A 23039-nucleotide genomic window follows, 5' to 3' on the forward strand; every position below is an offset into this window, starting at 1 on the left:
GGGGGAGTATTGAATATATCGTGTACATGTATATTGTGTCTTGGGCCCACCTCCTAGTTCATATGTATAGTTTAGGTTGTCGCCCCCCTCTGTACAGCATATATACGTGCGTGGTGCACTGATCAATGCAATTGTGTTGCACAGCCTATTCTAGTTTTTTACACAAACAACAGCAGCCTTTGATATAAATTCAACGCAATAGCTCAATGCACGCATGTGGTCAAGAGTTGAGAGTCCCAGGATTGAATGACAGAAGACTGCAAGGTCGCCTTCTTCACAGATGGATAAAAATGCAATACTTTGTACAGACAACACTTAGCGTACAAAAAGAGGGGCGGGAAGATGCACCGTATCTGCAGAAACAGGGACGTAGAAGAACGGTTGGAAGAAATACGCATACAAGATAAACATGTACTCCCTCCTTTCACAAATGTAAGATCTCCAAGCAGATTGACAAGACCGCCTCCATCGTTCAGATTGATCCTGTAGGAGGGTTTCTTCGAGCACATGTCACAATTGAAGTCCTAAAACCACTTCGCAGATGGATCCTAATTACATCGGCTAATAGGAAAAGCACATATCAGTATGACATTGAATATGAACAAATTCCACATTTTTGTTTCTCGTGTGGCCGCTTGGGACATTCAGATCTATTATATCCTACTCCTAGGACTAGGGATGAGAACGGCGACCTCCCGTTCAAATCAAGTATGCGGGCCTCGGAGGATCGTAGGAAAGGGAACTCCGGAGATAATCCGACGAAGAAGAGTAGCAATACTCAGCATAGCACAAAGGAATCTCGCACGTCGAATGCGACACAGAAAGATGGGGTGGAGGTGACTTCCCCAGCCAAAACCCCAGTTCAGAACAAGCGCAAGGGAGGACCACAGAACATCCAAGTCTACCATAAGGTGGTTCCCGCCCCACTAGCTATTACTGAGCATGGTGAGGCCATTGCAAATAAGGAGACAGGGATGGATCCGGCTGAGCAGAGAGCTGCAGCAGTTGAAAATCTCTCTGAGGTTTTTACTGAGAGAGAATCAAAGAAAAGGAAGCCCACACAACCAATGTCTGAAACTTCCGCAGCGGTTGTGAGTCAGCCCTGCTCGAGCCAATGAATGTCTTGAGCTAGAACTGCCGAGGGCTTGGGAACCCTTGGACAGTTCGTGAGCTTCGCAAGGTTGTGAAGCAAGAAGGATCCGTTTTGCTGTCTATCATGGAAACAAAGATAGAGAGTAAGAGAGTTGAGAATTTGAAGTTTACTTTAGGTTTTTCGGGTTGTTTTGCTGTGGTTAGTGTCGGTCTTAGTGGTGGTATTGGATTATTTTGGTCCAAGGATGTTGATGTTACGCTTGGAAACTATAGTTCTTCTCAAATTGATGTAACAGTCACGCAAGATAATAAAAGGTGGAGGTTTACGGGTTTGTACGGGGAGCCACGGACGAAGAATCGTCACCACACATGGCGATTTATGCGTACTTTGTCTGCCATTCAGCATGGTGGATGGATGTGCATGGGTGATTTTAATGAAACTCTGCATGATCATGAGCAGTTTGGGACTAACACGAGACCAGAGAGTCAAATGAGACCTTTCCGGGAGGCGGTGTCATATTGTGCTCTCCAAGATTTGGGATGGAGAGGGGTCCCCTTCATGTGGGATAACAGACAAGATGTCATGGCGAATGTCAAGGCTCTCCTTGACAGAGCCCTGGTCAATATCGATTTTCTGGATATGTTTGAGTTCGCCATGGTTAAACACATAAGCAGTGTCGAGTCAGACCATTGCTTTGTTTTGGCTGAACTCAGATCTATTGTAGCAAACAAATGGTCTCAAGTGGCACGCTCGTTCCTGTTAGGGAACGCGGTAATTTCAAAAAAAATCCTACGATCGCACAAGATCTATCTAGGTGATTCATAGCAATGAGAGGGGAGAGTGTGTCTACGTACCCTCGTAGACCGACAGCGGAAGCGTTTCAATAACGCGGTTGATGTAGTCGAACGTCTTCGCGATCCAACCGATCCAAGTACCGAACGTACGACACCTCCGTGCTCAGCACACGTTCAGCTCGATGACGTCCCTCATACTCTTGATCCAGTTGAGGACGAGGGTGATTTCCGTCAGCATGATGGCGTGGCGACGGTGATGATGATGCTACTGGCGCAGGGCTTCGCCTAAGCTCTACGATGGTATGATCGAGGTGTGTAACTGTGGAGGGGGGCACCGCACACGGTTGGGAGAGAAACTTGTGTGTCCTCGGGTGCCCCCCCTGTCCTGTATATAAAGGAGCAAGGGGGAGGCCGGCCGGCCCTCCTAGGGCGCGCCAAGAGAGGGGAATCCTACTAGGACTCCAAGTCCTAGTAGGTTTCCACCTAAGGAAGAGGGGGAAGGAGGAAGGAAGAGGGGGAAGGGAAGGAAAGGGGGGTGCTACGGACTCAAGGGGGGGGGCGGCCAGCCCATCCTGGCCGTTCCTCTCTTCCCACTAAGGCCCATCTAGGCCCATTAGTTCCCCCGGGGGGTTCCGGTAACCCTCCGTCACTCCGGTTTTATCCGAAACTTCTCTGAAACACTTCCGGTGTCCGAATATAGTAGTCCAATATATCAATCTTATGTCTCAACCATTTCGAGACTCCTCGTCATGTCCGTGATCTTATCTGGGACTCCGAACAAACTTCGGTCATCAAAAACACATAACTCATACTACATATCGTCATCGAACATTAAGCGTGCGGACCCTACGGGTTCGAGAACTATGTAGACATGACCGAGACACATCTCCGGTCAATAACCAATAGAGGAACCTGGATGCTCATATTGGCTCCTACATATTCTACGAAGATCTTTATCGGTCAAACCGCATAACAACATACGTTGTTCCCTTTGTCATCGGTATGTTACTTGCCCGAGATTCGATCGTCGGTATCATCATACCTAGTTCAATCTCATTACCGACAAGTCTCTTTACTCGTTCCGTAATACTTCATCCTGCAACTAACTCATTAGTTACAATGCTTGCAAGGCTTATAGTGATGAGCATTACCGAGAGGGCCCAGAGATACCTCTCTGAAACACGGAGTGACAAATCCTAATCTCGATCTATGCCAACCCAACAAACACCTTCGGAGACACCTGTAGAGCATCTTTATAATCACCCATTTATGTTCTGACATTTGATAGCACACAAGGTGTTCCTCCGGTATCTGGGAGTTGCATAATCTCATAGTCTGAGGAACATGTATAAGTCATGAAGAAAGCAGTAGCAATGAAACTGTAACGATCATAATGCTAAGCTAACGGATGGGTCATGTTCATCACATTATTCTCCTAATGATGTGATCCCGTTTATCAAATGACAACACATGTCTATGGTTAGGAAACATAACCATCTTTGATAAACGAGCTAGTCAAGTAGAGGCATACTAGGGACAATATGTTTTGTCTATGTATTCACACATGTACTAAGTTTCCGGTTAATACAATTCTAGCATGAATAATAAACATTTATCATGAAATAAGGAAATAAATAATAACTTTATTATTGCCTCTAGGGCATATTTTCTTTAGTCTCCCACTTGCACTAGAGTCAATATCTAGATTACATAGTAATGATTCTAACACCCATGGAGCTTTGGTGCTGATCATGTTTTGCTCGTGGAAGAGGCTTAGTCAACGGGTCCGCAACATTCAGATCCGTATGTATCTTGCAAATCTCTATGTCCCCTTTCGACACTTGATGACGGATGGAATTGAAGCATCTCTTGATGTGCTTCATTCTCTTGTGAAATCTGGATTCCTTTGCCAAGGCAATTGCGCCAATATTGTCACAAAAGATTTTCATTGGACCCGATGCACTAGGTATGACACCTAGATCGGATATGAACTCCTTCATCCAAACTCCTTCATTTGCTGCTTCCGAAGCAGCAATGTACTCCGCTTCACACGTAGATCCCGCCACGACGCTTTGCTTGGAACTGCACCAACTAACAGCTCCTCCATTCAATAAAATACATATCCGGTTTGCGACTTAGAGTCATCCGGATCAGTGTCAAGGCTTGCATCGATGTAACCGTTTACGACGAGCTCTTTTTCATCTCCATAAACGAGAAACATATCCTTAGTCCTTTTCAGGTATTTCAGGATGTTCTTGACCGCTGTCCAGTGCTCCACTCCGGGATTACTTTTGGTACCTCCCTGCTATGCTTATAGCAAGGCACACATCAGGTCTGGTACACAACATTGCATACATGATAGAACCTATGGCTGAAGCATAGGGAATGACTTTCATTTTCTCTCTATCTTCTGCATTGGTCGGGCATTGAGTTTGACTCAACTTCACACCTTGTAACACAGGCAAGAACCCTTTCTTTGACTGATCCATTTTAAACTTCTTCAAAACTTTATCAAGGTATGTGCTTTGTGAAAGTCCAATCAAGCGTCTTGATCTATCTCTATAGATCTTGATGCCCAATATGTAAGCAGCTTAACTGAGATCTTTCATGGAAAAACTCTTATTCAGGTATCCCTTTATGCTATCCAGAAATTCTATATCATTTCCAATCAACAATATGTCATCCACATATAATATTAGAAATGCTACAGAGCTCCCACTCACTTTCTTGTAAATACAGGCTTCTCCAAAACTCTGTATAAAACCATATGCTTTGATCACACTATCAAAGCGTTTATTCCAACTCTGAGAGGCTTGCACCAGTCCATAAATGGATCGCTGGAGCTTGCACACTTTGTTAGCACCCTTTGGATCGACAAAACCTTCTGGTTGCATCATATAGAACTCTTCTTCCAGAAATCCAATCAGGAATGCTGTTTTGACATCCATTTGCCAAATTTCATAATCATAAAATGCGGCAATTGCTAACATGATGCGGACAGACTTAAGCATCGCTACGTGTGAGAAAGTCTCATCGTAGTCAACTCCTTGAACTTGTCGAAAACCTTTCGCAACAAGTCGAGCTTTGTAGACAGTAACATTACCGTCTGCGTCGGTCTTCTTCTTGAAGATCCATTTATTTTCTATGGCTTGCCGATCATCGGGCAAGTCCACCAAAGTCCACACTTTGTTCTCATACATGGATCCCATCTCAGATTTCATGGCCTCAAGCCATTTCGCGGAATGTGGGCTCATCATCGCTTCCTCATAGTTCGTAGGTTCACCATGGTCTAGTAACATGACTTCCAAAACAGGATTACCATACCACTCTGGTGCGGATCTTACTCTGGAAGACCTACGAGGTTCGGTAGTAACTTGATCTGAAGTTTCATGATCATCATCATTAACTTCCTCACTAATTGGTGTAGGAATCACTGGAACTGATTTATGTGATGAACTACTTCCCAATAAGGGAGAAGGTACAATTACCTCATCAAGTTCTACTTTCCTCCCACTCACTTCTTTCGAGAGAAGCTCCTTCTCTAGAAAGGATCCATTTTTAGCAACAAAGATCTTGCCTTCGGACCTGTGATAGAAGGTGTACCCAACAATTTCCTTTGGGTATCCTATGAAGACACACTTCTCCGATTTGAGTTCGAGCTTATCAGGTTGAACCTTTTTCACATAAGCATCGCAATGTTGGGGAACGTAGTAATTTCAAAAATGTTCCTACGCATACGCAAGATCATGGTGATGCATAGCAACGAGAGGGGAGAGTGTTGTCCACGTACCCTCGTAGACCGACAGCGGAAGCGTTATTACAACGCGGTTGATGTAGTCGAACGTCTTCACGATCCGACCGATCAAGTACCGAACGTACGGCACCTCCGAAGTTCTACACACGTTCAGCTCGATGACGTCCCTCGAACTCCGATCCAGCCGAGTGTTGAGGGAGAGTTTCGTCAGCACGACGGCGTGGTGACGATGATGATGTTCCACCGACGCAGGGCTTCGCCTAAGCTTCGCGACGGTATTATCGAGGTGTAATCTGGTGGAGGGGGGCACCGCACACGGCTAAAATATCGTATATCAAGTGTGTTCTTAGGTGCCCCCCTGCCCCCGTATATAAAGGAGCAAGGGGGAGGCCGGCTGCCTATGGGGCGCGCCAAGGAGAGGGGGGGAGTCCTCCTCCTAGTAGGAGTAGGACTCCCCTTTCCTAGTCCTACTAGGAAAAGAAGGGGGGGAAGGAAAGAGAGGGAGAGGGAGAGGGAAAGGGGGCTGCGCCCCCCTCTCCTAGTCCAACTAGGACTCCTCTGGGAGGGGGCGCACCACCTCCTGGCTGCTTCCCTCTCTCTCCCCTCAAGGCCCACTAAGGCCCAATACTTCCCCGGGGGGTTCCGGTAACCCTCCGGCACTCCGGTTTAATCCGAAACTTCTCCGGAACACTTCCGGTGTCCGAATATAGTCGTCCAATATATCAATCTTTACGTCTCGACCATTTCGAGACTCCTCGTCATGTCCGTGATCACATCCGGGACTCCGAACAACCTTCGGTACATCAAATCACATAAACTCATAATATAACTGTCATCGTAACTTTAAGCGTGCGGACCCTTTGGGTTCGAGAACTATGTAGACATGACCGAGACACCTCTCCGGTCAATAACCAATAGCGGGACCTGGATGCCCATGTTGGCTCCCACATATTCTACGAAGATCTTTATCGGTCAGACCGCATAACAACATACGTTGTTCCCTTTGTCATCGGTATGTTACTTGCCCGAGATTCGATCGTCGGTATCTCGATACCTAGTTCAATCTCGTTACCGGCAAGTCTCTTTACTCGTTCCGTAATACATCATCCCGCAACTAACTCATTAGTCACAATGCTTGCAAGGCTTATAGTGATGTGCATTACCGAGTGGGCCCTGAGATACCTCTCCGACAATCGGAGTGACAAATCCTATTCTCGAAATACGCCAACCCAACAAGTACCTTTGGAGACACCTGTAGAGCACCTTTATAATCACCCAGTTACGTTGTGACGTTTGGTAGCACACAAAGTGTTCCTCCGGTAAACGGGAGTTGCATAATCTCATAGTCATGGGAACATGTATAAGTCATGAAGAAAGCAATAGCAACATACTAAACGATTGGGTGCTAAGCTAACGTAATGGGTCATGTCAATCACGTCATTCTCCTAATGAGGCGATCCCGTTAATCAAATAACAACTCATGTCTATGGCTAGGAAACATAACCATCTTTGATTAACGAGCTAGTCAAGTAGAGGCATACTAGTGACACTTTGTTTGTCTATGTATTCACACATGTATTATGTTTCCGGTTAATACAATTCTAGCATGAATAATAAACATTTATCATGATACAAGGAAATATATAATACTTTATTATTGCCTCTAGGGCATATTTCCTTCAGTCTCCCACTTGCACTAGAGTCAATAATCTAGATTACATAGTAATGATTCTTACACCCATGGAGTCTTGGTGCTGATCATGTTTTGCTCGTGGAAGAGGCTTAGTCAACGGATCTGCTCCATTCAGATCCGTATGTATCTTGCAAATTTCTATGTCTCCCACCTGGACTAAATCCCAGATGGAATTGAAGCGTCTTCTGATGTGCTTGGTTCTCTTGTGAAATCTGGATTCCTTTGCTAAGGCAATTGCACCAGTATTATCACAAAAGATTTTCATTGGTCCCGATGTACTAGGTATGACACCTAGATCGGTTATGAACTCCTTCATCCAGACTCCTTCATTCGCTGCTTCCAAAGCAGCTATGTATTCCGCTTCACACGTAGATCCCGCCACGACACTTTGCTTGGAACTGCACCAACTGACAGCTCCACCGTTCAATGTAAATACGTATCCGGTTTGCGATTTCGAATCGTCCGGATCAGTGTCAAAGCTTGCATCAACGTAACCATTTACGATGAGCTCTTTGTCACCTCCATATACGAGAAACATATCCTTAGTCCTTTTCAGGTATTTCAGGATGTTCTTGACCGCTGTCCAGTGATCCACTCCTGGATTACTTTGGTACCTCCCTGCTAAACTTATAGCCAGGGACACATCAGGTCTGGTACACAGCATTGCATACATGATAGAGCCTATGGCTGAAGCATAGGGAACATCTTTCATCTTCTCTCTATCTTCTGCAGTGGTCGGGCATTGAGTCTTACTCAATCTCACACCTTGTAGTACATGCAAGAACCCTTTCTTTGCTTGATCCATTTTGAACTTCTTCAAAACTTTGTCAAGGTATGTGCTTTGTGAAAGTCCAATTAAGCGCCTTGATCTATCTCTATAGATCTTAATGCCTAATATATATGCAGCTTCACCGAGGTCTTTCATTGAAAAACTTTTATTCAAGTATCCCTTTATGCTATCCAGAAATTCAATATCATTTCCAATCAGTAATATGTCATCCACATATAATATCAGAAATGCTATCGAGCTCCCACTCACTTTCTTGTAAATACAGGCTTCTCCAAAAGTCTGTATAAAACCAAATGCTTTGATCACACTATCAAAGCGTTTATTCCAACTCCGAGAGGCTTGCACCAGTCCATAAATGGATCGCTGGAGCTTGCACACTTTGTTAGCTCCCTTTGGATTGACAAAACCTTCCGGTTGCATCATATACAACTCTTCTTCCAGAAATCCATTCAGGAACGCAGTTTTGACATCCATGTGCCAAATTTCATAATCATAAAATGCGGCAATTGCTAACATGATTCGGACAGACTTAAGCATCGCTACGGGTGAGAAGGTCTCATCGTAGTCAATCCCTTGAACTTGTCGAAAACCTTTCGCAACAAGTCGAGCTTTATAGATAGTAACATTACCATCAGCGTCAGTCTTCTTCTTGAAGATCCATTTATTTTCAATGGCTTGCCGACCATCGGGCAAGTCAACCAAAGTCCATACTTTGTTCTCATACATGGATCCTATCTCGGATTTCATGGCTTCAAGCCATTTTGCGGAATCTGGGCTCACCATTGCTTCTTCATAGTTCGTAGGTTCGCCATGGTCTAGTAACATGACCTCCAGAATAGGATTACCGTACCACTCTGGTGCGGATCTTGATCTAGTTGACCTACGAAGTTCAGTAATAACTTGATCTGAAGTTTCATGATCATTATCATTAACTTCCTCACTACTTGGTGTAGGTGTCGCAGAAACTGATCTCTGCGATGATCTACTTTCCAATAAGGGAGCAGGTATGGTTACCTCATCAAGTTCTACTTTCCTCCCACTCACATCTTTCGAGAGAAACTCCTTCTCTAGAAAGGATCCATTTCTAGCAACAAATATCTTGCCTTCGGATCTGTGATAGAAGGTGTACCCAACGGTCTCCTTTGGGTATCCTATGAAGACACATTTCTCCGATTTAGGTTTGAGCTTATCAGGTTGAAGTTTCTTCACATAAGCATCGCAACCCCAAACTTTAAGATACGACAACTTTGGTTTCTTGCCAAACCATAGTTCATAAGGCGTCGTCTCAACGGATTTCGATGGTGTCCTATTTAGAGTGAATGCAGCCGTCTCTAAAGCATAACCCCAAAACGATAGCGGTAAATCAGTAAGAGACATCATAGATCGCACCATATCTAGTAAAGTGCGATTACGACGTTCAGACACACCATTACGCTGTGGTGTTCCGGGTGGCGTGAGTTGCGAAACTATTCCGCATTGTTTCAAATGTAGACCAAACTCGTAACTCAAATATTCTCCTCCACGATCAGATCGTAGGAATTTTATTTTCTTGTTACGATGATTTTCAACTTCACTCTGAAATTCTTTGAACTTCTCAAATGTTTCAGACTTATGTTTCATTAAGTAGATATACCCATATCTGCTCAAATCATCTGTGAAGGTGAGAAAATAACGATATCCGCCACGAGCTTCAATATTCATCAGACCACATACATCTGTATGTATGATTTCCAACAAATCTTTTGCTCTCTCCATAGTTCCGGAGAACGGTGTTTTTGTCATCTTGCCCATAAGGCACGGTTCGCAAGTACCAAGTGATTCAAAATCAAGTGTTTCCAAAATTCCATCAGTATGGAGTTTCTTCATGCGCTTTACACCGATGTGACCCAAACGGCAGTGCCACATATAAGTTGCACTGTCATTATTAACTCTGCATCTTTTGGTTTCAACATTATGAATATGTGTATCACTACTATCGAGATTCATTAAAAATAGACCACTCTTCAAGGGTGCATGACCATAAAAGATATTATTCATATAAATAGAACAACCATTATTCTCTGATTTAAATGAATAACCGTCTCGCATTAAACAAGATCCAGATATAATGTTCATGCTCAACGCTGGCACCAAATAACAATTATTTAGGTCTAAAACTAATCCCGAAGGTAGATGTAGAGGTAGCGTGCCGACGGCGATCACATCGACTTTGGAACCATTTCCCACGCGCATCGTCACCTCGTCCTTAGCTAAACTTCGCTTAATCCGTAGCCCCTGTTTTGAGTTGCAAATATTAGCAACAGAACCAGTATCAAATACCCAGGTGCTACTGCGAGTATTAGTAAGGTACACATCAATAACATGTATATCACATATACCTTTGTTAACCTTGCCATCCTTCTTATCCGCCAAATACTTGGGGCAGTTCCGCTTCCAGTGGCCAGTCTGCTTACAGTAGAAGCACTCAGTTTCAGGCTTAGGTCCAGACTTGGATTTCTTCTCCTGGACAGCAACTTGCTTGCTATTCTTCTTGAAGTTCCCTTTCTTCTTCCCTTTGCCCTTTTTCTTGAAACTAGCGGTTTTACTGACCATCAACACTTGATGCTCCTTTTTGATTTCTACCTCCGCTGCCTTTAGCATTGCGAAGAGCTCGGGAATCGTCTTATCCATCCCTTGCATGTTATAGTTCATCACGAAGCTCTTGTAGCTTGGTGGCAGTGATTGAAGAATTCTGTCAATGACGCAATCATCCGGAAGTTGAACTCCCAGTTGAATCAAGTGATTATTATACCCAGACATTCTGAGTATATGCTCACTGATAGAACTATTCTCTTCCATCTTGCAGCTATAGAACTTATTGGAGACTTCATATCTCTCAATCCGGGCATTTGCTTGAAATATTAACTTCAACTCCTGGAACATCTCATATGCTCCATGACGTTCAAAACGTCGTTGAAGTCCCGGTTCTAAGCCGTAAAGCATGGCACACTGAACTATTGAGTAGTCATCAGCTTTGCTTTGCCAGACGTTCATAACTTCTGGTGTAGCTCTTGCAGGAGGCCTGGCACCTAGCGGTGCTTCCAGGACGTAATTCTTCTATGCAGCAATGAGGATAATCCTCAAGTTACGGACCCAGTCCGTGTAATTGCTACCATCATCTTTCAACTTAGCTTTCTCAAGGAACGCATTAAAATTCAACGGAACAACAGCACGGGCCATATATCTACAATTAACATAGACAAGCAAGATACTATCAGGTACTAAGTTCATGATAAATTTAAGTTCAATTAATCATATTACTTAAGAACTCCCACTTAGATAGACATCTCTCTAATCATCTAAGTGATTACGTGATCCAAAGCAACTAAACCATGACCGATTAACACGTGAGATGGAGTAGTTTCAATGGTGAACATCACTATGTTGATCATATCTACTATATGATTCACGCTCGACCTTTCGGTCTCTGTGTTCCGAGGCCATATCTGTATATGCTAGGCTCGTCAAGTTTAACCTGAGTATTCCGCGTGTGCAACTGTTTTGCACCCGTTGTATTTGAACGTAGAGCCTATCACACCCAATTAACACGTGGTGTCTCAGCACGAAGAACTTTTGCAACGGTGCATACTCAGGGAGAACACTTTTATCTTGAAATTTTAGTGAGAGATCATCTTATAATGCTACCGTCAATCAAAGCAAGATAAGATGCATAAAGGATTAACATCACATGCAATCAATATAAGTGATATGATATGGCCATCATCATCTTGTGCTTGTGATCTCCATCTCCGAAGCACCGTGCTTGTGATCTCCATCTCCGAAGCACCGTCATGATCGCCATCGTCACCGGCGCGACACCTTGATCTCCATCATAGCATCGTTGTCGTCTCGCCAACTTATTACTTTTACGACTATCGCTACCGCTTAGTGATAAAGTAAAACTATTACATGGCGATTGCATCTCATACAATAAAGCGACAACCATATGGCTCCTGCCAGTTGCCGATAACTCGGTTACAAAACATGATCATCTCATACAACACATTATATCACATCATGTCTTGACCATATCACATCACAACATGCCCTGCAAAAACAAGTTAGACGTCCTCTACTTTGTTGTTGCAAGTTTTACGTGGCTGCTACGGGCTTAGCAAGAACTGTTCTTACCTACGCATCAAAACCACAACGATAGTTTGTCAAGTTGGTGCTGTTTTAACCTTCGCAAGGACCGGGCGTAGCCACACTCGGTTCAACTAAAGTGAGAGAGACAGACACCCGCCAGTCACCTTTAAGCAACGAGTGCTCCGAACGGTGAAACCAGTCTCGCGTAAGCGTACGCGTAATGTCGGTCCGGGCCGCTTCATCTCACAATACCGCTGAACCAAAGTATGACATGCTGGTAAGCAGTATGACTTATATCGCCCACAACTCACTTGTGTTCTACTCGTGCAAAGCATCAACGCATAAAACCTGGCTCGGATGCCACTGTTGGGGAACGTAGTAATTTCAAAAATATTCCTACGCATACGCAAGATCATGGTGATGCTATGCAACGAGAGGGGAGAGTGTTGTCCACGTACCCTCGTAGACCGACAGCGGAAGCGTTATTACAACGCGGTTGATGTAGTCGAACGTCTTCACGATCCGACCGATCAAGTACCGAACGTACGACACCTCCGAAGTTCTACACACGTTCAGCTCGATGACGTCCCTCGAACTCCGATCCAGCCGAGTGTTGAGGGAGAGTTTCGTCAGCACGACGGCGTGGTGACGATGATGATGTTCCACCGACGCAGGGCTTCGCCTAAGCTTCGCGACGGTATTATCGAGGTGTAATCTGGTGGAGGGGGGCACCGCACACGGCTAAAATATCGTATATCAAGTGTGTTCTTAGGTGCCCCCCTGCCCCCGTATATAAAGGAGCAAGGGGGAGGCCGGCTGCCTATGGGGCGTGCCAAGGAGAGGGGGGGAGTCCTCCTCCTAGTAGGAGTAGGACTCCCCTTTCCTAGTCCTACTAGGAAAAGAAGGGGGGAAGGAAAGAGAGGGAGAGGGAGAGGGAAAGGGGGCTGCGCCCCCCTCTCCTAGTCCAACTAGGACTCCTCTGGGAGGGGGCGCACCACCTCCTGGCTGCTGCCCTCTCTCTCCCCTCAAGGCCCACTAAGGCCCAATACTTCCCCGGGGGGTTCCGGTAACCCTCCGGCACTCCGGTTTAATCCGAAACTTCTCCGGAACACTTCCGGTGTCCGAATATAGTCGTCCAATATATCAATCTTTACGTCTCGACCATTTCGAGACTCCTCGTCATGTCCGTGATCACATCCGGGACTCCGAACAACCTTCGGTACATCAAATCACATAAACTCATAATATAACTGTCATCGTAACTTTAAGCGTGCGGACCCTTTGGGTTCGAGAACTATGTAGACATGACCGAGACACCTCTCCGGTCAATAACCAATAGCGGGACCTGGATGCCCATGTTGGCTCCCACATATTCTACGAAGATCTTTATCGGTCAGACCGCATAACAACATACATTGTTCCCTTTGTCATCGGTATGTTACTTGCCCGAGATTCGATCGTCGGTATCTCGATACCTAGTTCAATCTCGTTACCGGCAAGTCTCTTTACTCGTTCCGTAATACATCATCCCGCCACTAACTCATTAGTCACAATGCTTGCAAGGCTTATAGTGATGTGCATTACCGAGTGGGCCCTGAGATACCTCTCCGACAATCGGAGTGACAAATCCTATTCTCGAAATACGCCAACCCAACAAGTACCTTTGGAGACACCTGTAGAGCACCTTTATAATCACCCAGTTACGTTGTGACGTTTGGTAGCACACAAAGTGTTCCTCCGGTAAACGGGAGTTGCATAATCTCATAGTCATGGGAACATGTATAAGTCATGAAGAAAGCAATAGCAACATACTAAACGATCGGGTGCTAAGCTAACATAATGGGTCATGTCAATCACGTCATTCTCCTAATGAGGTGATCCCGTTAATCAAATAACAACTCATGTCTGTGGCTAGGAAACATAACCATCTTTGATTAACGAGCTAGTCAAGTAGAGGCATACTAGTGACACTTTGTTTGTCTATGTATTCACACATGTATTATGTTTCCGGTTAATACAATTCTAGCATGAATAATAAACATTTATCATGATACAAGGAAATATATAATACTTTATTATTGCCTCTAGGGCATATTTCCTTCACGCAACCCCAAACTTTAAGAAATGACAACTTTGCTTTCTTGCCAAACCACAGTTCATAAGGCATCGTCTCAACGGATTTTGATGGTGCCCTATTTAAAGTGAATGCAGCCGTCTCTAAAGCATAACCCCAAAACGATAGCGATAAATCAGTAAGAGACATCATAGATCGCACCATATCCAATAAAGTACGGTTATGACCTTCGGACACACCATTTCCCTATGGTGTTCCAGGTGGTGTTAACTGTGAAACTATCCCATGTTGTTTCAAATGAAGACCAAACTCGTAAATCAAATATTCTCCTCCACGATCAGATCGTAGAAACTTTATTTTCTTGTTACGACGATTTTCCACTTCACTCTGAAATTCTTTGAACTTTTCAAATGTTTCAGACTCATGCTTCATTAAGTATATATAACCATACCTGCTCAAATCATTTGTGAAGGTAAGAAAATAACGATACCCACCACGAGCATCAACACTCATTGGACCACATACATCAGTATGTATTATTTCCAATAAGTCAGTAGCTCGTTCCATTGTTCCGGAGAACTAAGTTTTAGTCATCTTGCCCATGAGGCACGGTTCGCAAGCACCAAGTGATTCATAATCAAGTGATTCCAAAAGTCCATTAGCATGGAGTTTCTTCATGCGCTTTACACCAATATGACCCAAACGGCAGTGCCACAAATAAGTTACACTATCATTATCAACTTTGCATCTTTTGGCTTCAATATTATGAATATGTGTATCATCACTATCGAGATTCAAAAAAAATAGATCACTCAGCAAGGGTACATGACCATAAAAGATAATACTCATATAAATAGAACAACCATTATTCTCTTATTTAAATAAATAATCGTCTCGCATCAAACGAGATCCAGATATAATGTTCATGCTCAATGCTGGCACCAAATAACAATTATTCAAGTGTAAAACTAATCCCGATGGTAGATGTAGAGGTAGCGTGCCGACGGCGATCACATAGACCTTGGAACCATTTCCCACGCGCATCGTCACCTAGTCCTTAGCCAATCTTCGTTTAATCCGTAGCCCCTGTTTCAAGTTGCAAATATGAGCAACAGAACCAGTATCAAATACCTAGGCGCTACTACGAGCATTAGTAAGGTACACATCAATAACATGTATATCAAATATACCTTTCTTTGCCATCCTTCTTATCCGCCAAATACTTGGGGCAGTTCCGCTTCCAGTGACCAGTCCCTTTGCAGTAGAAGCACTCAGTTTCAGGCTTAGGTCCATACTTGGGTTTCTTCTCTTGAGCAGCAACTTTCTTGCCGCTCTTCTTGAAGTTCCCCTTCTTCCCTTTGCCCTTTTTCTTGAAACTAGTGGTCTTGTTGACCATCAACACTTGATGCTCCTTCTTGATTTCTACCTCCGCAGCCTTTAGCATCGCGAAGAGCTCGAGAATAGTGTTGTTCATCCCTTGCATATTATAGTTCATCACGAAGCCTTTATAGCTTGGTGGCAGTGATTGAAGAACTCTGTCAATGCACTATCATTAGGAAGATTAACTCCCAGCTGAGTCAAGTGGTTATGGTACCAGACATTCTGAGTATGTGTTCACTAACAGAACTATTCTCCTCCATTTTGCAGCTGTAGAACTTGTTGGAGACTTCATATCTCTCAACTCGGGCATTTGCTTGAAATATTAACTTCAACTCTTGGAACATCTCATATGCTCCATGACGTTCAAAACGTCTTTGAAGTCCCTATTCTAAGCCGTAAAGCATGGCACACTAAACTATCGAGTAGTTATCAGCTTTGCTCTGCCAGACATTCTTAACGTCATCAGTAGCATCTGGAGCAGGCCTAGCACCCAGCGGTGCTTCTAGGACGTAATTCTTCTGTGCAACAATGAGGATAATCCTCAAGTTATGGACCCAGTCCATGTAGTTGCTGCCATCATCTTTCAACTTAGCTTTCTCTAGGAACCCATTAAAATTCAAAGGAACGGTAGCACGGGCCATTGATCTACAATAACATAGACATGCAAAATAACTATCAGGACTAAGTTCATGATAAATTAAAGTTCAATTAATCATATTACTTAAGAACTCCCACTTAGATAGACATCCCTCTAGTCATCTAAATGATCACGTGATCCAAATCAACTAAACCATGTCCGATCATCACGTGAGATGGAGTAGTTTTCAATGGTGAACATCACTATGTTGATCATATCTACTATATGATTCACGTTCGACCTTTCGGTCTCAGTGTTCCGAGGCCATATCTGCATATGCTAGGCTCGTCAAGTTTAACCCGAGTATTCTGCGTGTGCAAAACTGGCTTGCACCCATTGTATGTGAACGTAGAGCTTATCACACCCGTCATCACGTGGTGTCTCGGTACGATGAACTGTAGCAACGGTGCATACTCAGGGAGAACACTTATACCTTGAAATTTAGTAAGGGATCATCTTATAATGCTATCGCCGTACTAAGCAAAATAAGATGCATAAAAGATAAACATCGCATGCAATAAAAAAATATGTGACATGATATGACCATCATCATCTTGTGGTCATGATCTCCACCACCGAAGCACCATCATGATCTCCATCGTCACCGGCGCGACATCATGATCTCCATCGTAGCATCGTTGTCGTCTCGCCAACTATTCTTACTACGACTATCGCTACCGCTTACTGATAAAGTAAAACAATTACATGGCGATTGCATTGCATACAATAAAGCGACAACCATATGGCTCCTGCCAGTTGCCGATAACTTTGTTACAAAACATGATCATCTCATACAACAATTTATATCACATCATGCTTGACCATATCACATCACAGAAAGCCTTGCAAAAACAAGTTAGACATCCTCTACTTTGTTGTTGCAAGTTTTACGTGGCTGCTACGGGCTTCTAGCAAGAACCGTTCTTACCTACGCATCAACACCACAACAACTTTTCGTCAAGTGTGATGTTTTAACCTTCAACAAGGACCGGCCATAGTCAAACTCGATTCAACTAAAGTTGGAGAAACAGACACCCGTCAGCCACCTTTGTGCAAAAGCACGTCGGTAGAACCAGTCTCATGAATGCGGTCATGTAATGTCAGTCCGGGCCACTTCATCCAACAATACCGCAGAATCAAAGACGTTGGTGGTAAGCAGTATGACTATTATCACCCACAACTCTTTGTGTTCTACTCGTGCATATAACATCTACGCATAGACCTGACTCGGATGCCACTGTTAGGGAACGTGGTAATTTCTACGATCACGCAAGATCTATCTAGGTGATGCATAGCAACGAGAGGGGAGAGTGTGTCCACGTACCCTCGTAGACTGAAAGTGGAAGCGTTTCAATAACGCGGTTGCTGTAGTCGAACGTCTTCGTGATCCAACCGATCCAAGTACCGAACGTACGGCACCTCCGCGTTCAGCACACGTTCAGATCGATGACGTCCCTCGTACTCTTGATCCAGTTGAGTACGAGGGTGAGTTCCATCAGCACGATGGCCTGGCGACGGTGATGATGATGCTACCGGCGCAGGGCTTCGCCTAAGCTCTACGATGGTATGATTGAGGTGTGTAACTGTGGAGGGGGGCACCGCACACGGTTGGGAGAGAAACTTGTGTGTCCTCGGGTGCCCCTGCCCCCGTATATAAAGGAGCAAGGGGGAGGCCGTCCGGCCCTCCTAGGGCGCGCCAAGAGAGGGGAATCCTACTAGGACTCCAAGTCCTAGTAGGTTTCCACCTAAGGTAGAGGGGAAAGGAGGAAGGAAGAGGGGGAAGGGAAGGAAAGGGGGGCGTCGCCCCCCTTCCCTTGTCCTATTCGTACTCAAGGGGGGCCGCGCGGCCATCCCCTCCTGGCCCTTCCTCTTTTCCCACTAAGGCCCATCTAGGCCCATTAGTGCCCCCGGGGGGTTCCGGTAACCCTCCGGCACTCCAGTTTTATCCGAAACTTCTCCGAAATTCTTCCGGTGTTCGAATATTGTATTCCAATATATCAATCTTTATGTCTCGACCATTTCGAGACTCCTCGTCACGCCCGTGATCTTATCCGGGACTCCGAACAAACTTCGGTCATCAAAAACACATAACTCATAATACATATCGTCATCGAACGTTAAGCGTGCGGACCCTACGGGTTCGAGAACTATGTAGACATGACCGAGACACATCTCCGGTCAATAACCAATAGCGAAACCTGGATGCTCATATTGGCTCCTACATATTCTATGAAGATCTTGATCGGTCAAACCGCATAACAACATACGTTGTTCCCTTTGTCATCGGTATGTTACTTGACTGAGATTCGATCGTAGGTATCATCATACCTAGTTCAATTTCGTTATCGGCAAGTCTCTTTACTCGTTCCGTAATACTTCATCCCGCAACTAACTCATTTGTTACAATGCTTGCAAGGCTTATAGTGATGAGCATTACCGAGAGGGCCCAGAGATACCTCTCCGAAACACGGAGTGACAAATCCTAATTTTGATCTATGCCAACCCAACAAACACCTTCGGAGACACCTGTAGAGCATCTTTATAATCACCCATTTACGTTTGTGACATTTGATAGCAACAAGGTGTTCCTCCGGTATTCGGGAGTTGCATAATCTCATAGTCTGAGGAACATGTATAAGTCATGAAGAAAGCAGTAGCAATGAAATTGTAATGATCATAATGCTAAGCTAATGGATGGGTCATGTCCATCACATTATTCTCCTAATGATGTGATCCCGTTTATCAAATGACAACACTTGTCTGTGGTTAGGAAACATAACCATCTTTGATAAACGAGCTAGTCAAGTAGAGGCATACTAGGGACAATATGTTTTGTCTATGTATTCACACATGTACTAAGTTTCTGGTTAATACAATTCTAGCATGAATAATAAACATTTATCATGAAATAAGGAAATAAATAATAACTTTATTATTGCCTCTAGGGCATATTTCCTTCAGTTCCGCTATAAGAACGTATGGCAGACACATGCTCAGTATGATGCTATAGTGCGAGAAATGTGGCAAGTTGATGCCGGACAAGAGGGACTACAAGGGATTATCAATGCCCTTGCTGAAGTACAACAAAAGTTGGGACCTTGGGGTTACAAGGAGTTTGGGAATCTCACAAAGAAAGTCAAATTACTACAAAAATGCCTTGATCGCTTACGAGCAGCCTCGATTGGTCGAGGACCATCGGAGGAGGAGAAGTCAATAGCGTCATAGCTGCGGGAGGCCTTGCGTCAAGAAGAAATATGGGTAAAACAGCGGTCGCGAGTGCTATGGTTACGTGAAGGTGACCGCAATATGGGTTACTTCCAAGCGCAGGCAGCTCAGAGAAAAAGAACGAACAGAATTACTACCCTTGAACGGGCAGACGGGCACACCTGCATCGAACCAGATGAAGTGAAGGAGGAAATCAGCAGCTTTTATTAGTCTTTATATCAGCCACAAGGGTTTAAGCCCATGAATGAGCTGCTTAATTGTGTTGCTCCCCGAGTTACAGAGGGAATGAATGAACTACTTCAGAAGGAATAAGTAGCCGAGGAGGTGAAGAAGGCTTTATTTGACATGGCGCCGTCGAAGGCTTTGGGTGTTGATGGTTTTACCGTAGGTTTTTACCAACGTCATTGGAATGTTCTTGGGGAGGATGTCACTAAGGATGTGCTAGATTTCTTGAATGGTGGGGAATTACCGTCGGGGCTTAACGACACGGCGATAACTTTGATCCCAAAGGTACGCAACCCACAAAAGATCTCCCAATACCGATCAATGCATTGTGCCCAGTTTTATATAAAATTGTTGTCAAAGAAATTACCAATCGTATTCGGATGATTTTGTATGATGTGATAGGGGAAGAGCAGAGTGCATTCATCCCCGGTCGTTTGATTACGGATAATGTTCTTGTTGCTTATGAGAGTGTCCATGCTATCAAGAGGTCGAAGAGGGGGGGGGGAATTCTTGTTGTGCTGTCAAACTAGACATGCTAAAAGCCTATGATAGAGTGGAATGGCACTACCTTGAAGCCATGTTGGTGAAGCTAGGTTTCAACACTCAGTTATTCAGATTAATTATGAAGTGTGTGACATCGGTAAGGTTTACAATCAAAGTCAATGGTGATCTGCTACCATATTTTACACCTACCAAGGGTGCTCGCCAAGGTGATCCGATATCACCATATCTCTTTCTTAAATGTGCCCAAGGATTGACATGCTTGTTAAATAGCTATGGAGGTGCACTTGTTGACAGAGGTATTCGGGTCAGCTCACATGCACCTTGGGTTAATCACTTGCTTTTTGCCGATGATAACCCGATCTTCCTAAGTGCCAAAACCCAAAGTGCACAAAGATTGAATGACATTCTCCGGGTGTATGCTGACTGTTCCGGACAGGCAGTAAACCGGGAGAAGAGTTCTATTTATTTCAGTGGCAATACTAGCCCACCTCTTCAGGAGTCCTTGAAGCAAACACTCGAAATTTCTGTGGAATCTTTTTTTGAACGCTATCTTGGACTACCGACAACAGTGGATAGAGTAACGAGTGGAACCTTTATGCACATTGCTGACAGAAGCAGGAGTAAAATGCAGGGATGGTCGGAGAGAAACGTGGCATGTGTAGCCAGGGAGACTCTCCTTAAATCCATAGTGCAAGCAATTCCAACTTTCAGTATGAGCTGCTTCCTTCTTATGAAAAAGGTATGCAAGGGACTGACATCTTGTATGGCTAAGTACTGGTGGGGGAGTTCGATCGATAAGACATCTCTCCATTGGATCTCCTGGGATAAACTCTGTACACCGAAGAGCAAGGGCGGCATGGACTTTCGAGACCTACAACTTTTCAATTTGGCAATTCTTGGAAAGCAAGGCTGGCGGCTGATTACCCATCCGGACTCTCTCTGCTCACGAGTTTTGAAGGGAAGATACTTCCCTGATAGTGACTTCCTTCATGCAATAGTTCCTGCTCGTGCGTCAGCTACTTGGCGAGCGATTGTTGCTGGTAGGAAATCACTGGATGTTGGCTTAATTCATAGAGTGGGGGACGGGACCTCTATTGCAACATGGACTGATAGTTGGATCCCCAACACACTCTCGCTCAAACCGATGGGGCGCCTCGATAATGCTCCTTTGGATATAATTTCAGAACTTATTGATGCATACGCAGGTAACTGGAATGTTCAGATTGTTCGTGAAAATTTTCTTTAGCCGGATGCAGAAGCTATCCTAAACATTCCACTGAATTCGGCTGGTGGTGATGACACAATTGCATGGGCTTTGGAAAAAACTGGTATTTAGACTGTAAAATCGGCGTATCGCTCTCTAATAACTCAAAACGAGCTTAGCATTTTAGAGGAAGGGACGATCACGGAAACTTCGTCAGTGAATAAACAAATGTGGAATACCCTTTGGAAGCTCCATGTGGTTCCTAAAGTGCGAGTCTTCTGGTGGAGAGTACTCCGTGGAATTCTACCCGACTCTATTATGCTCAAGTTCAGACACACCAAGCAAATTGGCCGCTGTGACATGTGTCACGCCATGGACGAGAACTTGATGCATGCACTTATAAACTGCTCTCATGCCAAGCGTTTCTGGGATGCGGAAAAAGGTCGATTCGATCTGCACCTTCCTCTCTTACACCCGGACACTTGGGCCAAGGATATCTTGCTTGATCAACGTTTTAACAGTGATGAAAGATGCAAGATTATCACAATTATGCACTCGATTTGGTCTTCCCGGAATCGTTGGACACATGATGAAAAATGTTTTGATCCGGTCCTAGCTATCAAATGGGTGCATGAAACCTTGTCCATTCTGGACATGCCTTCAAGCCGATCGAAACTGGTACAAAACCAGAAATGGAGGCCACCTGACCCTGGCTGGGTGACTATCAACACAGATGGGTCGCTTAATGCGGACGCATGGAAGGGGGGTGCTGGTGGTTTAGCCCGCTCGCACCTAGCTTTCCTTGGAGCCTAGAGCAAACCACTTCCTGGTGTTTCCGATCCCTTTATTGCTAAGCTCTTGGCCTTTCGAGAAGGGGTGATCTTTGCTCAGCTTCGAGGGTTCTCACATGTGATCATGGAGATTGATTGTCTGGAGCTGGTCAATCTATGGAATTCGCGCAGTATCTCTCGCTTGGTTGGTTGCTGCGCCTATATTGAGGGAATTAGATGAGCTCGTTCCTAGTTTTGCTTCTTTTTCGGTTACCTATGTTGGGAGTGAGATGAATGTTCCCGCACATCAATGTGCAAGGCTAGCTAGTACATTGGAGGGGGCTGAAAGTTGGCTTGACAAAAGCCCTGAGTTTCTTGTTAGTTGCCTACGGGCGGATTATAAACGGATTTTGATTAATTAATAGAGCTCAATGTTCCAATGCAAAAATAAATAAATAAATAAATAAATAAGATGTTCTAATGTATTTTTTTTGCAAAGAGAGCCTTGGCTCAGTGGTTGGGCATGCGGTTGTGCAGCCTAACGACCCGAGTTCAATTCCTAGAATTGACAGGTGATGCACAGGGGTTTTCGCCCATTTATTGAGGATCAAGTTTGTGTGGTGGAACCACTCATCAAAAAATATCTTGATACTCATTTAAAAAAAATCTAGGGACCATGTTTATCTTGGTACTCATACTAAAAGGGCCGTATGCATCCCTAGTTGGTGCAGAGGCCGGGGAAGTGAAATTCTCCCCCATTTTTAAGCAAAG

This window comes from Triticum aestivum, chromosome 5D (genome assembly GCF_018294505.1).
Source record: "Triticum aestivum cultivar Chinese Spring chromosome 5D, IWGSC CS RefSeq v2.1, whole genome shotgun sequence".
Taxonomy (NCBI): Eukaryota; Viridiplantae; Streptophyta; class Magnoliopsida; order Poales; family Poaceae; genus Triticum; species Triticum aestivum.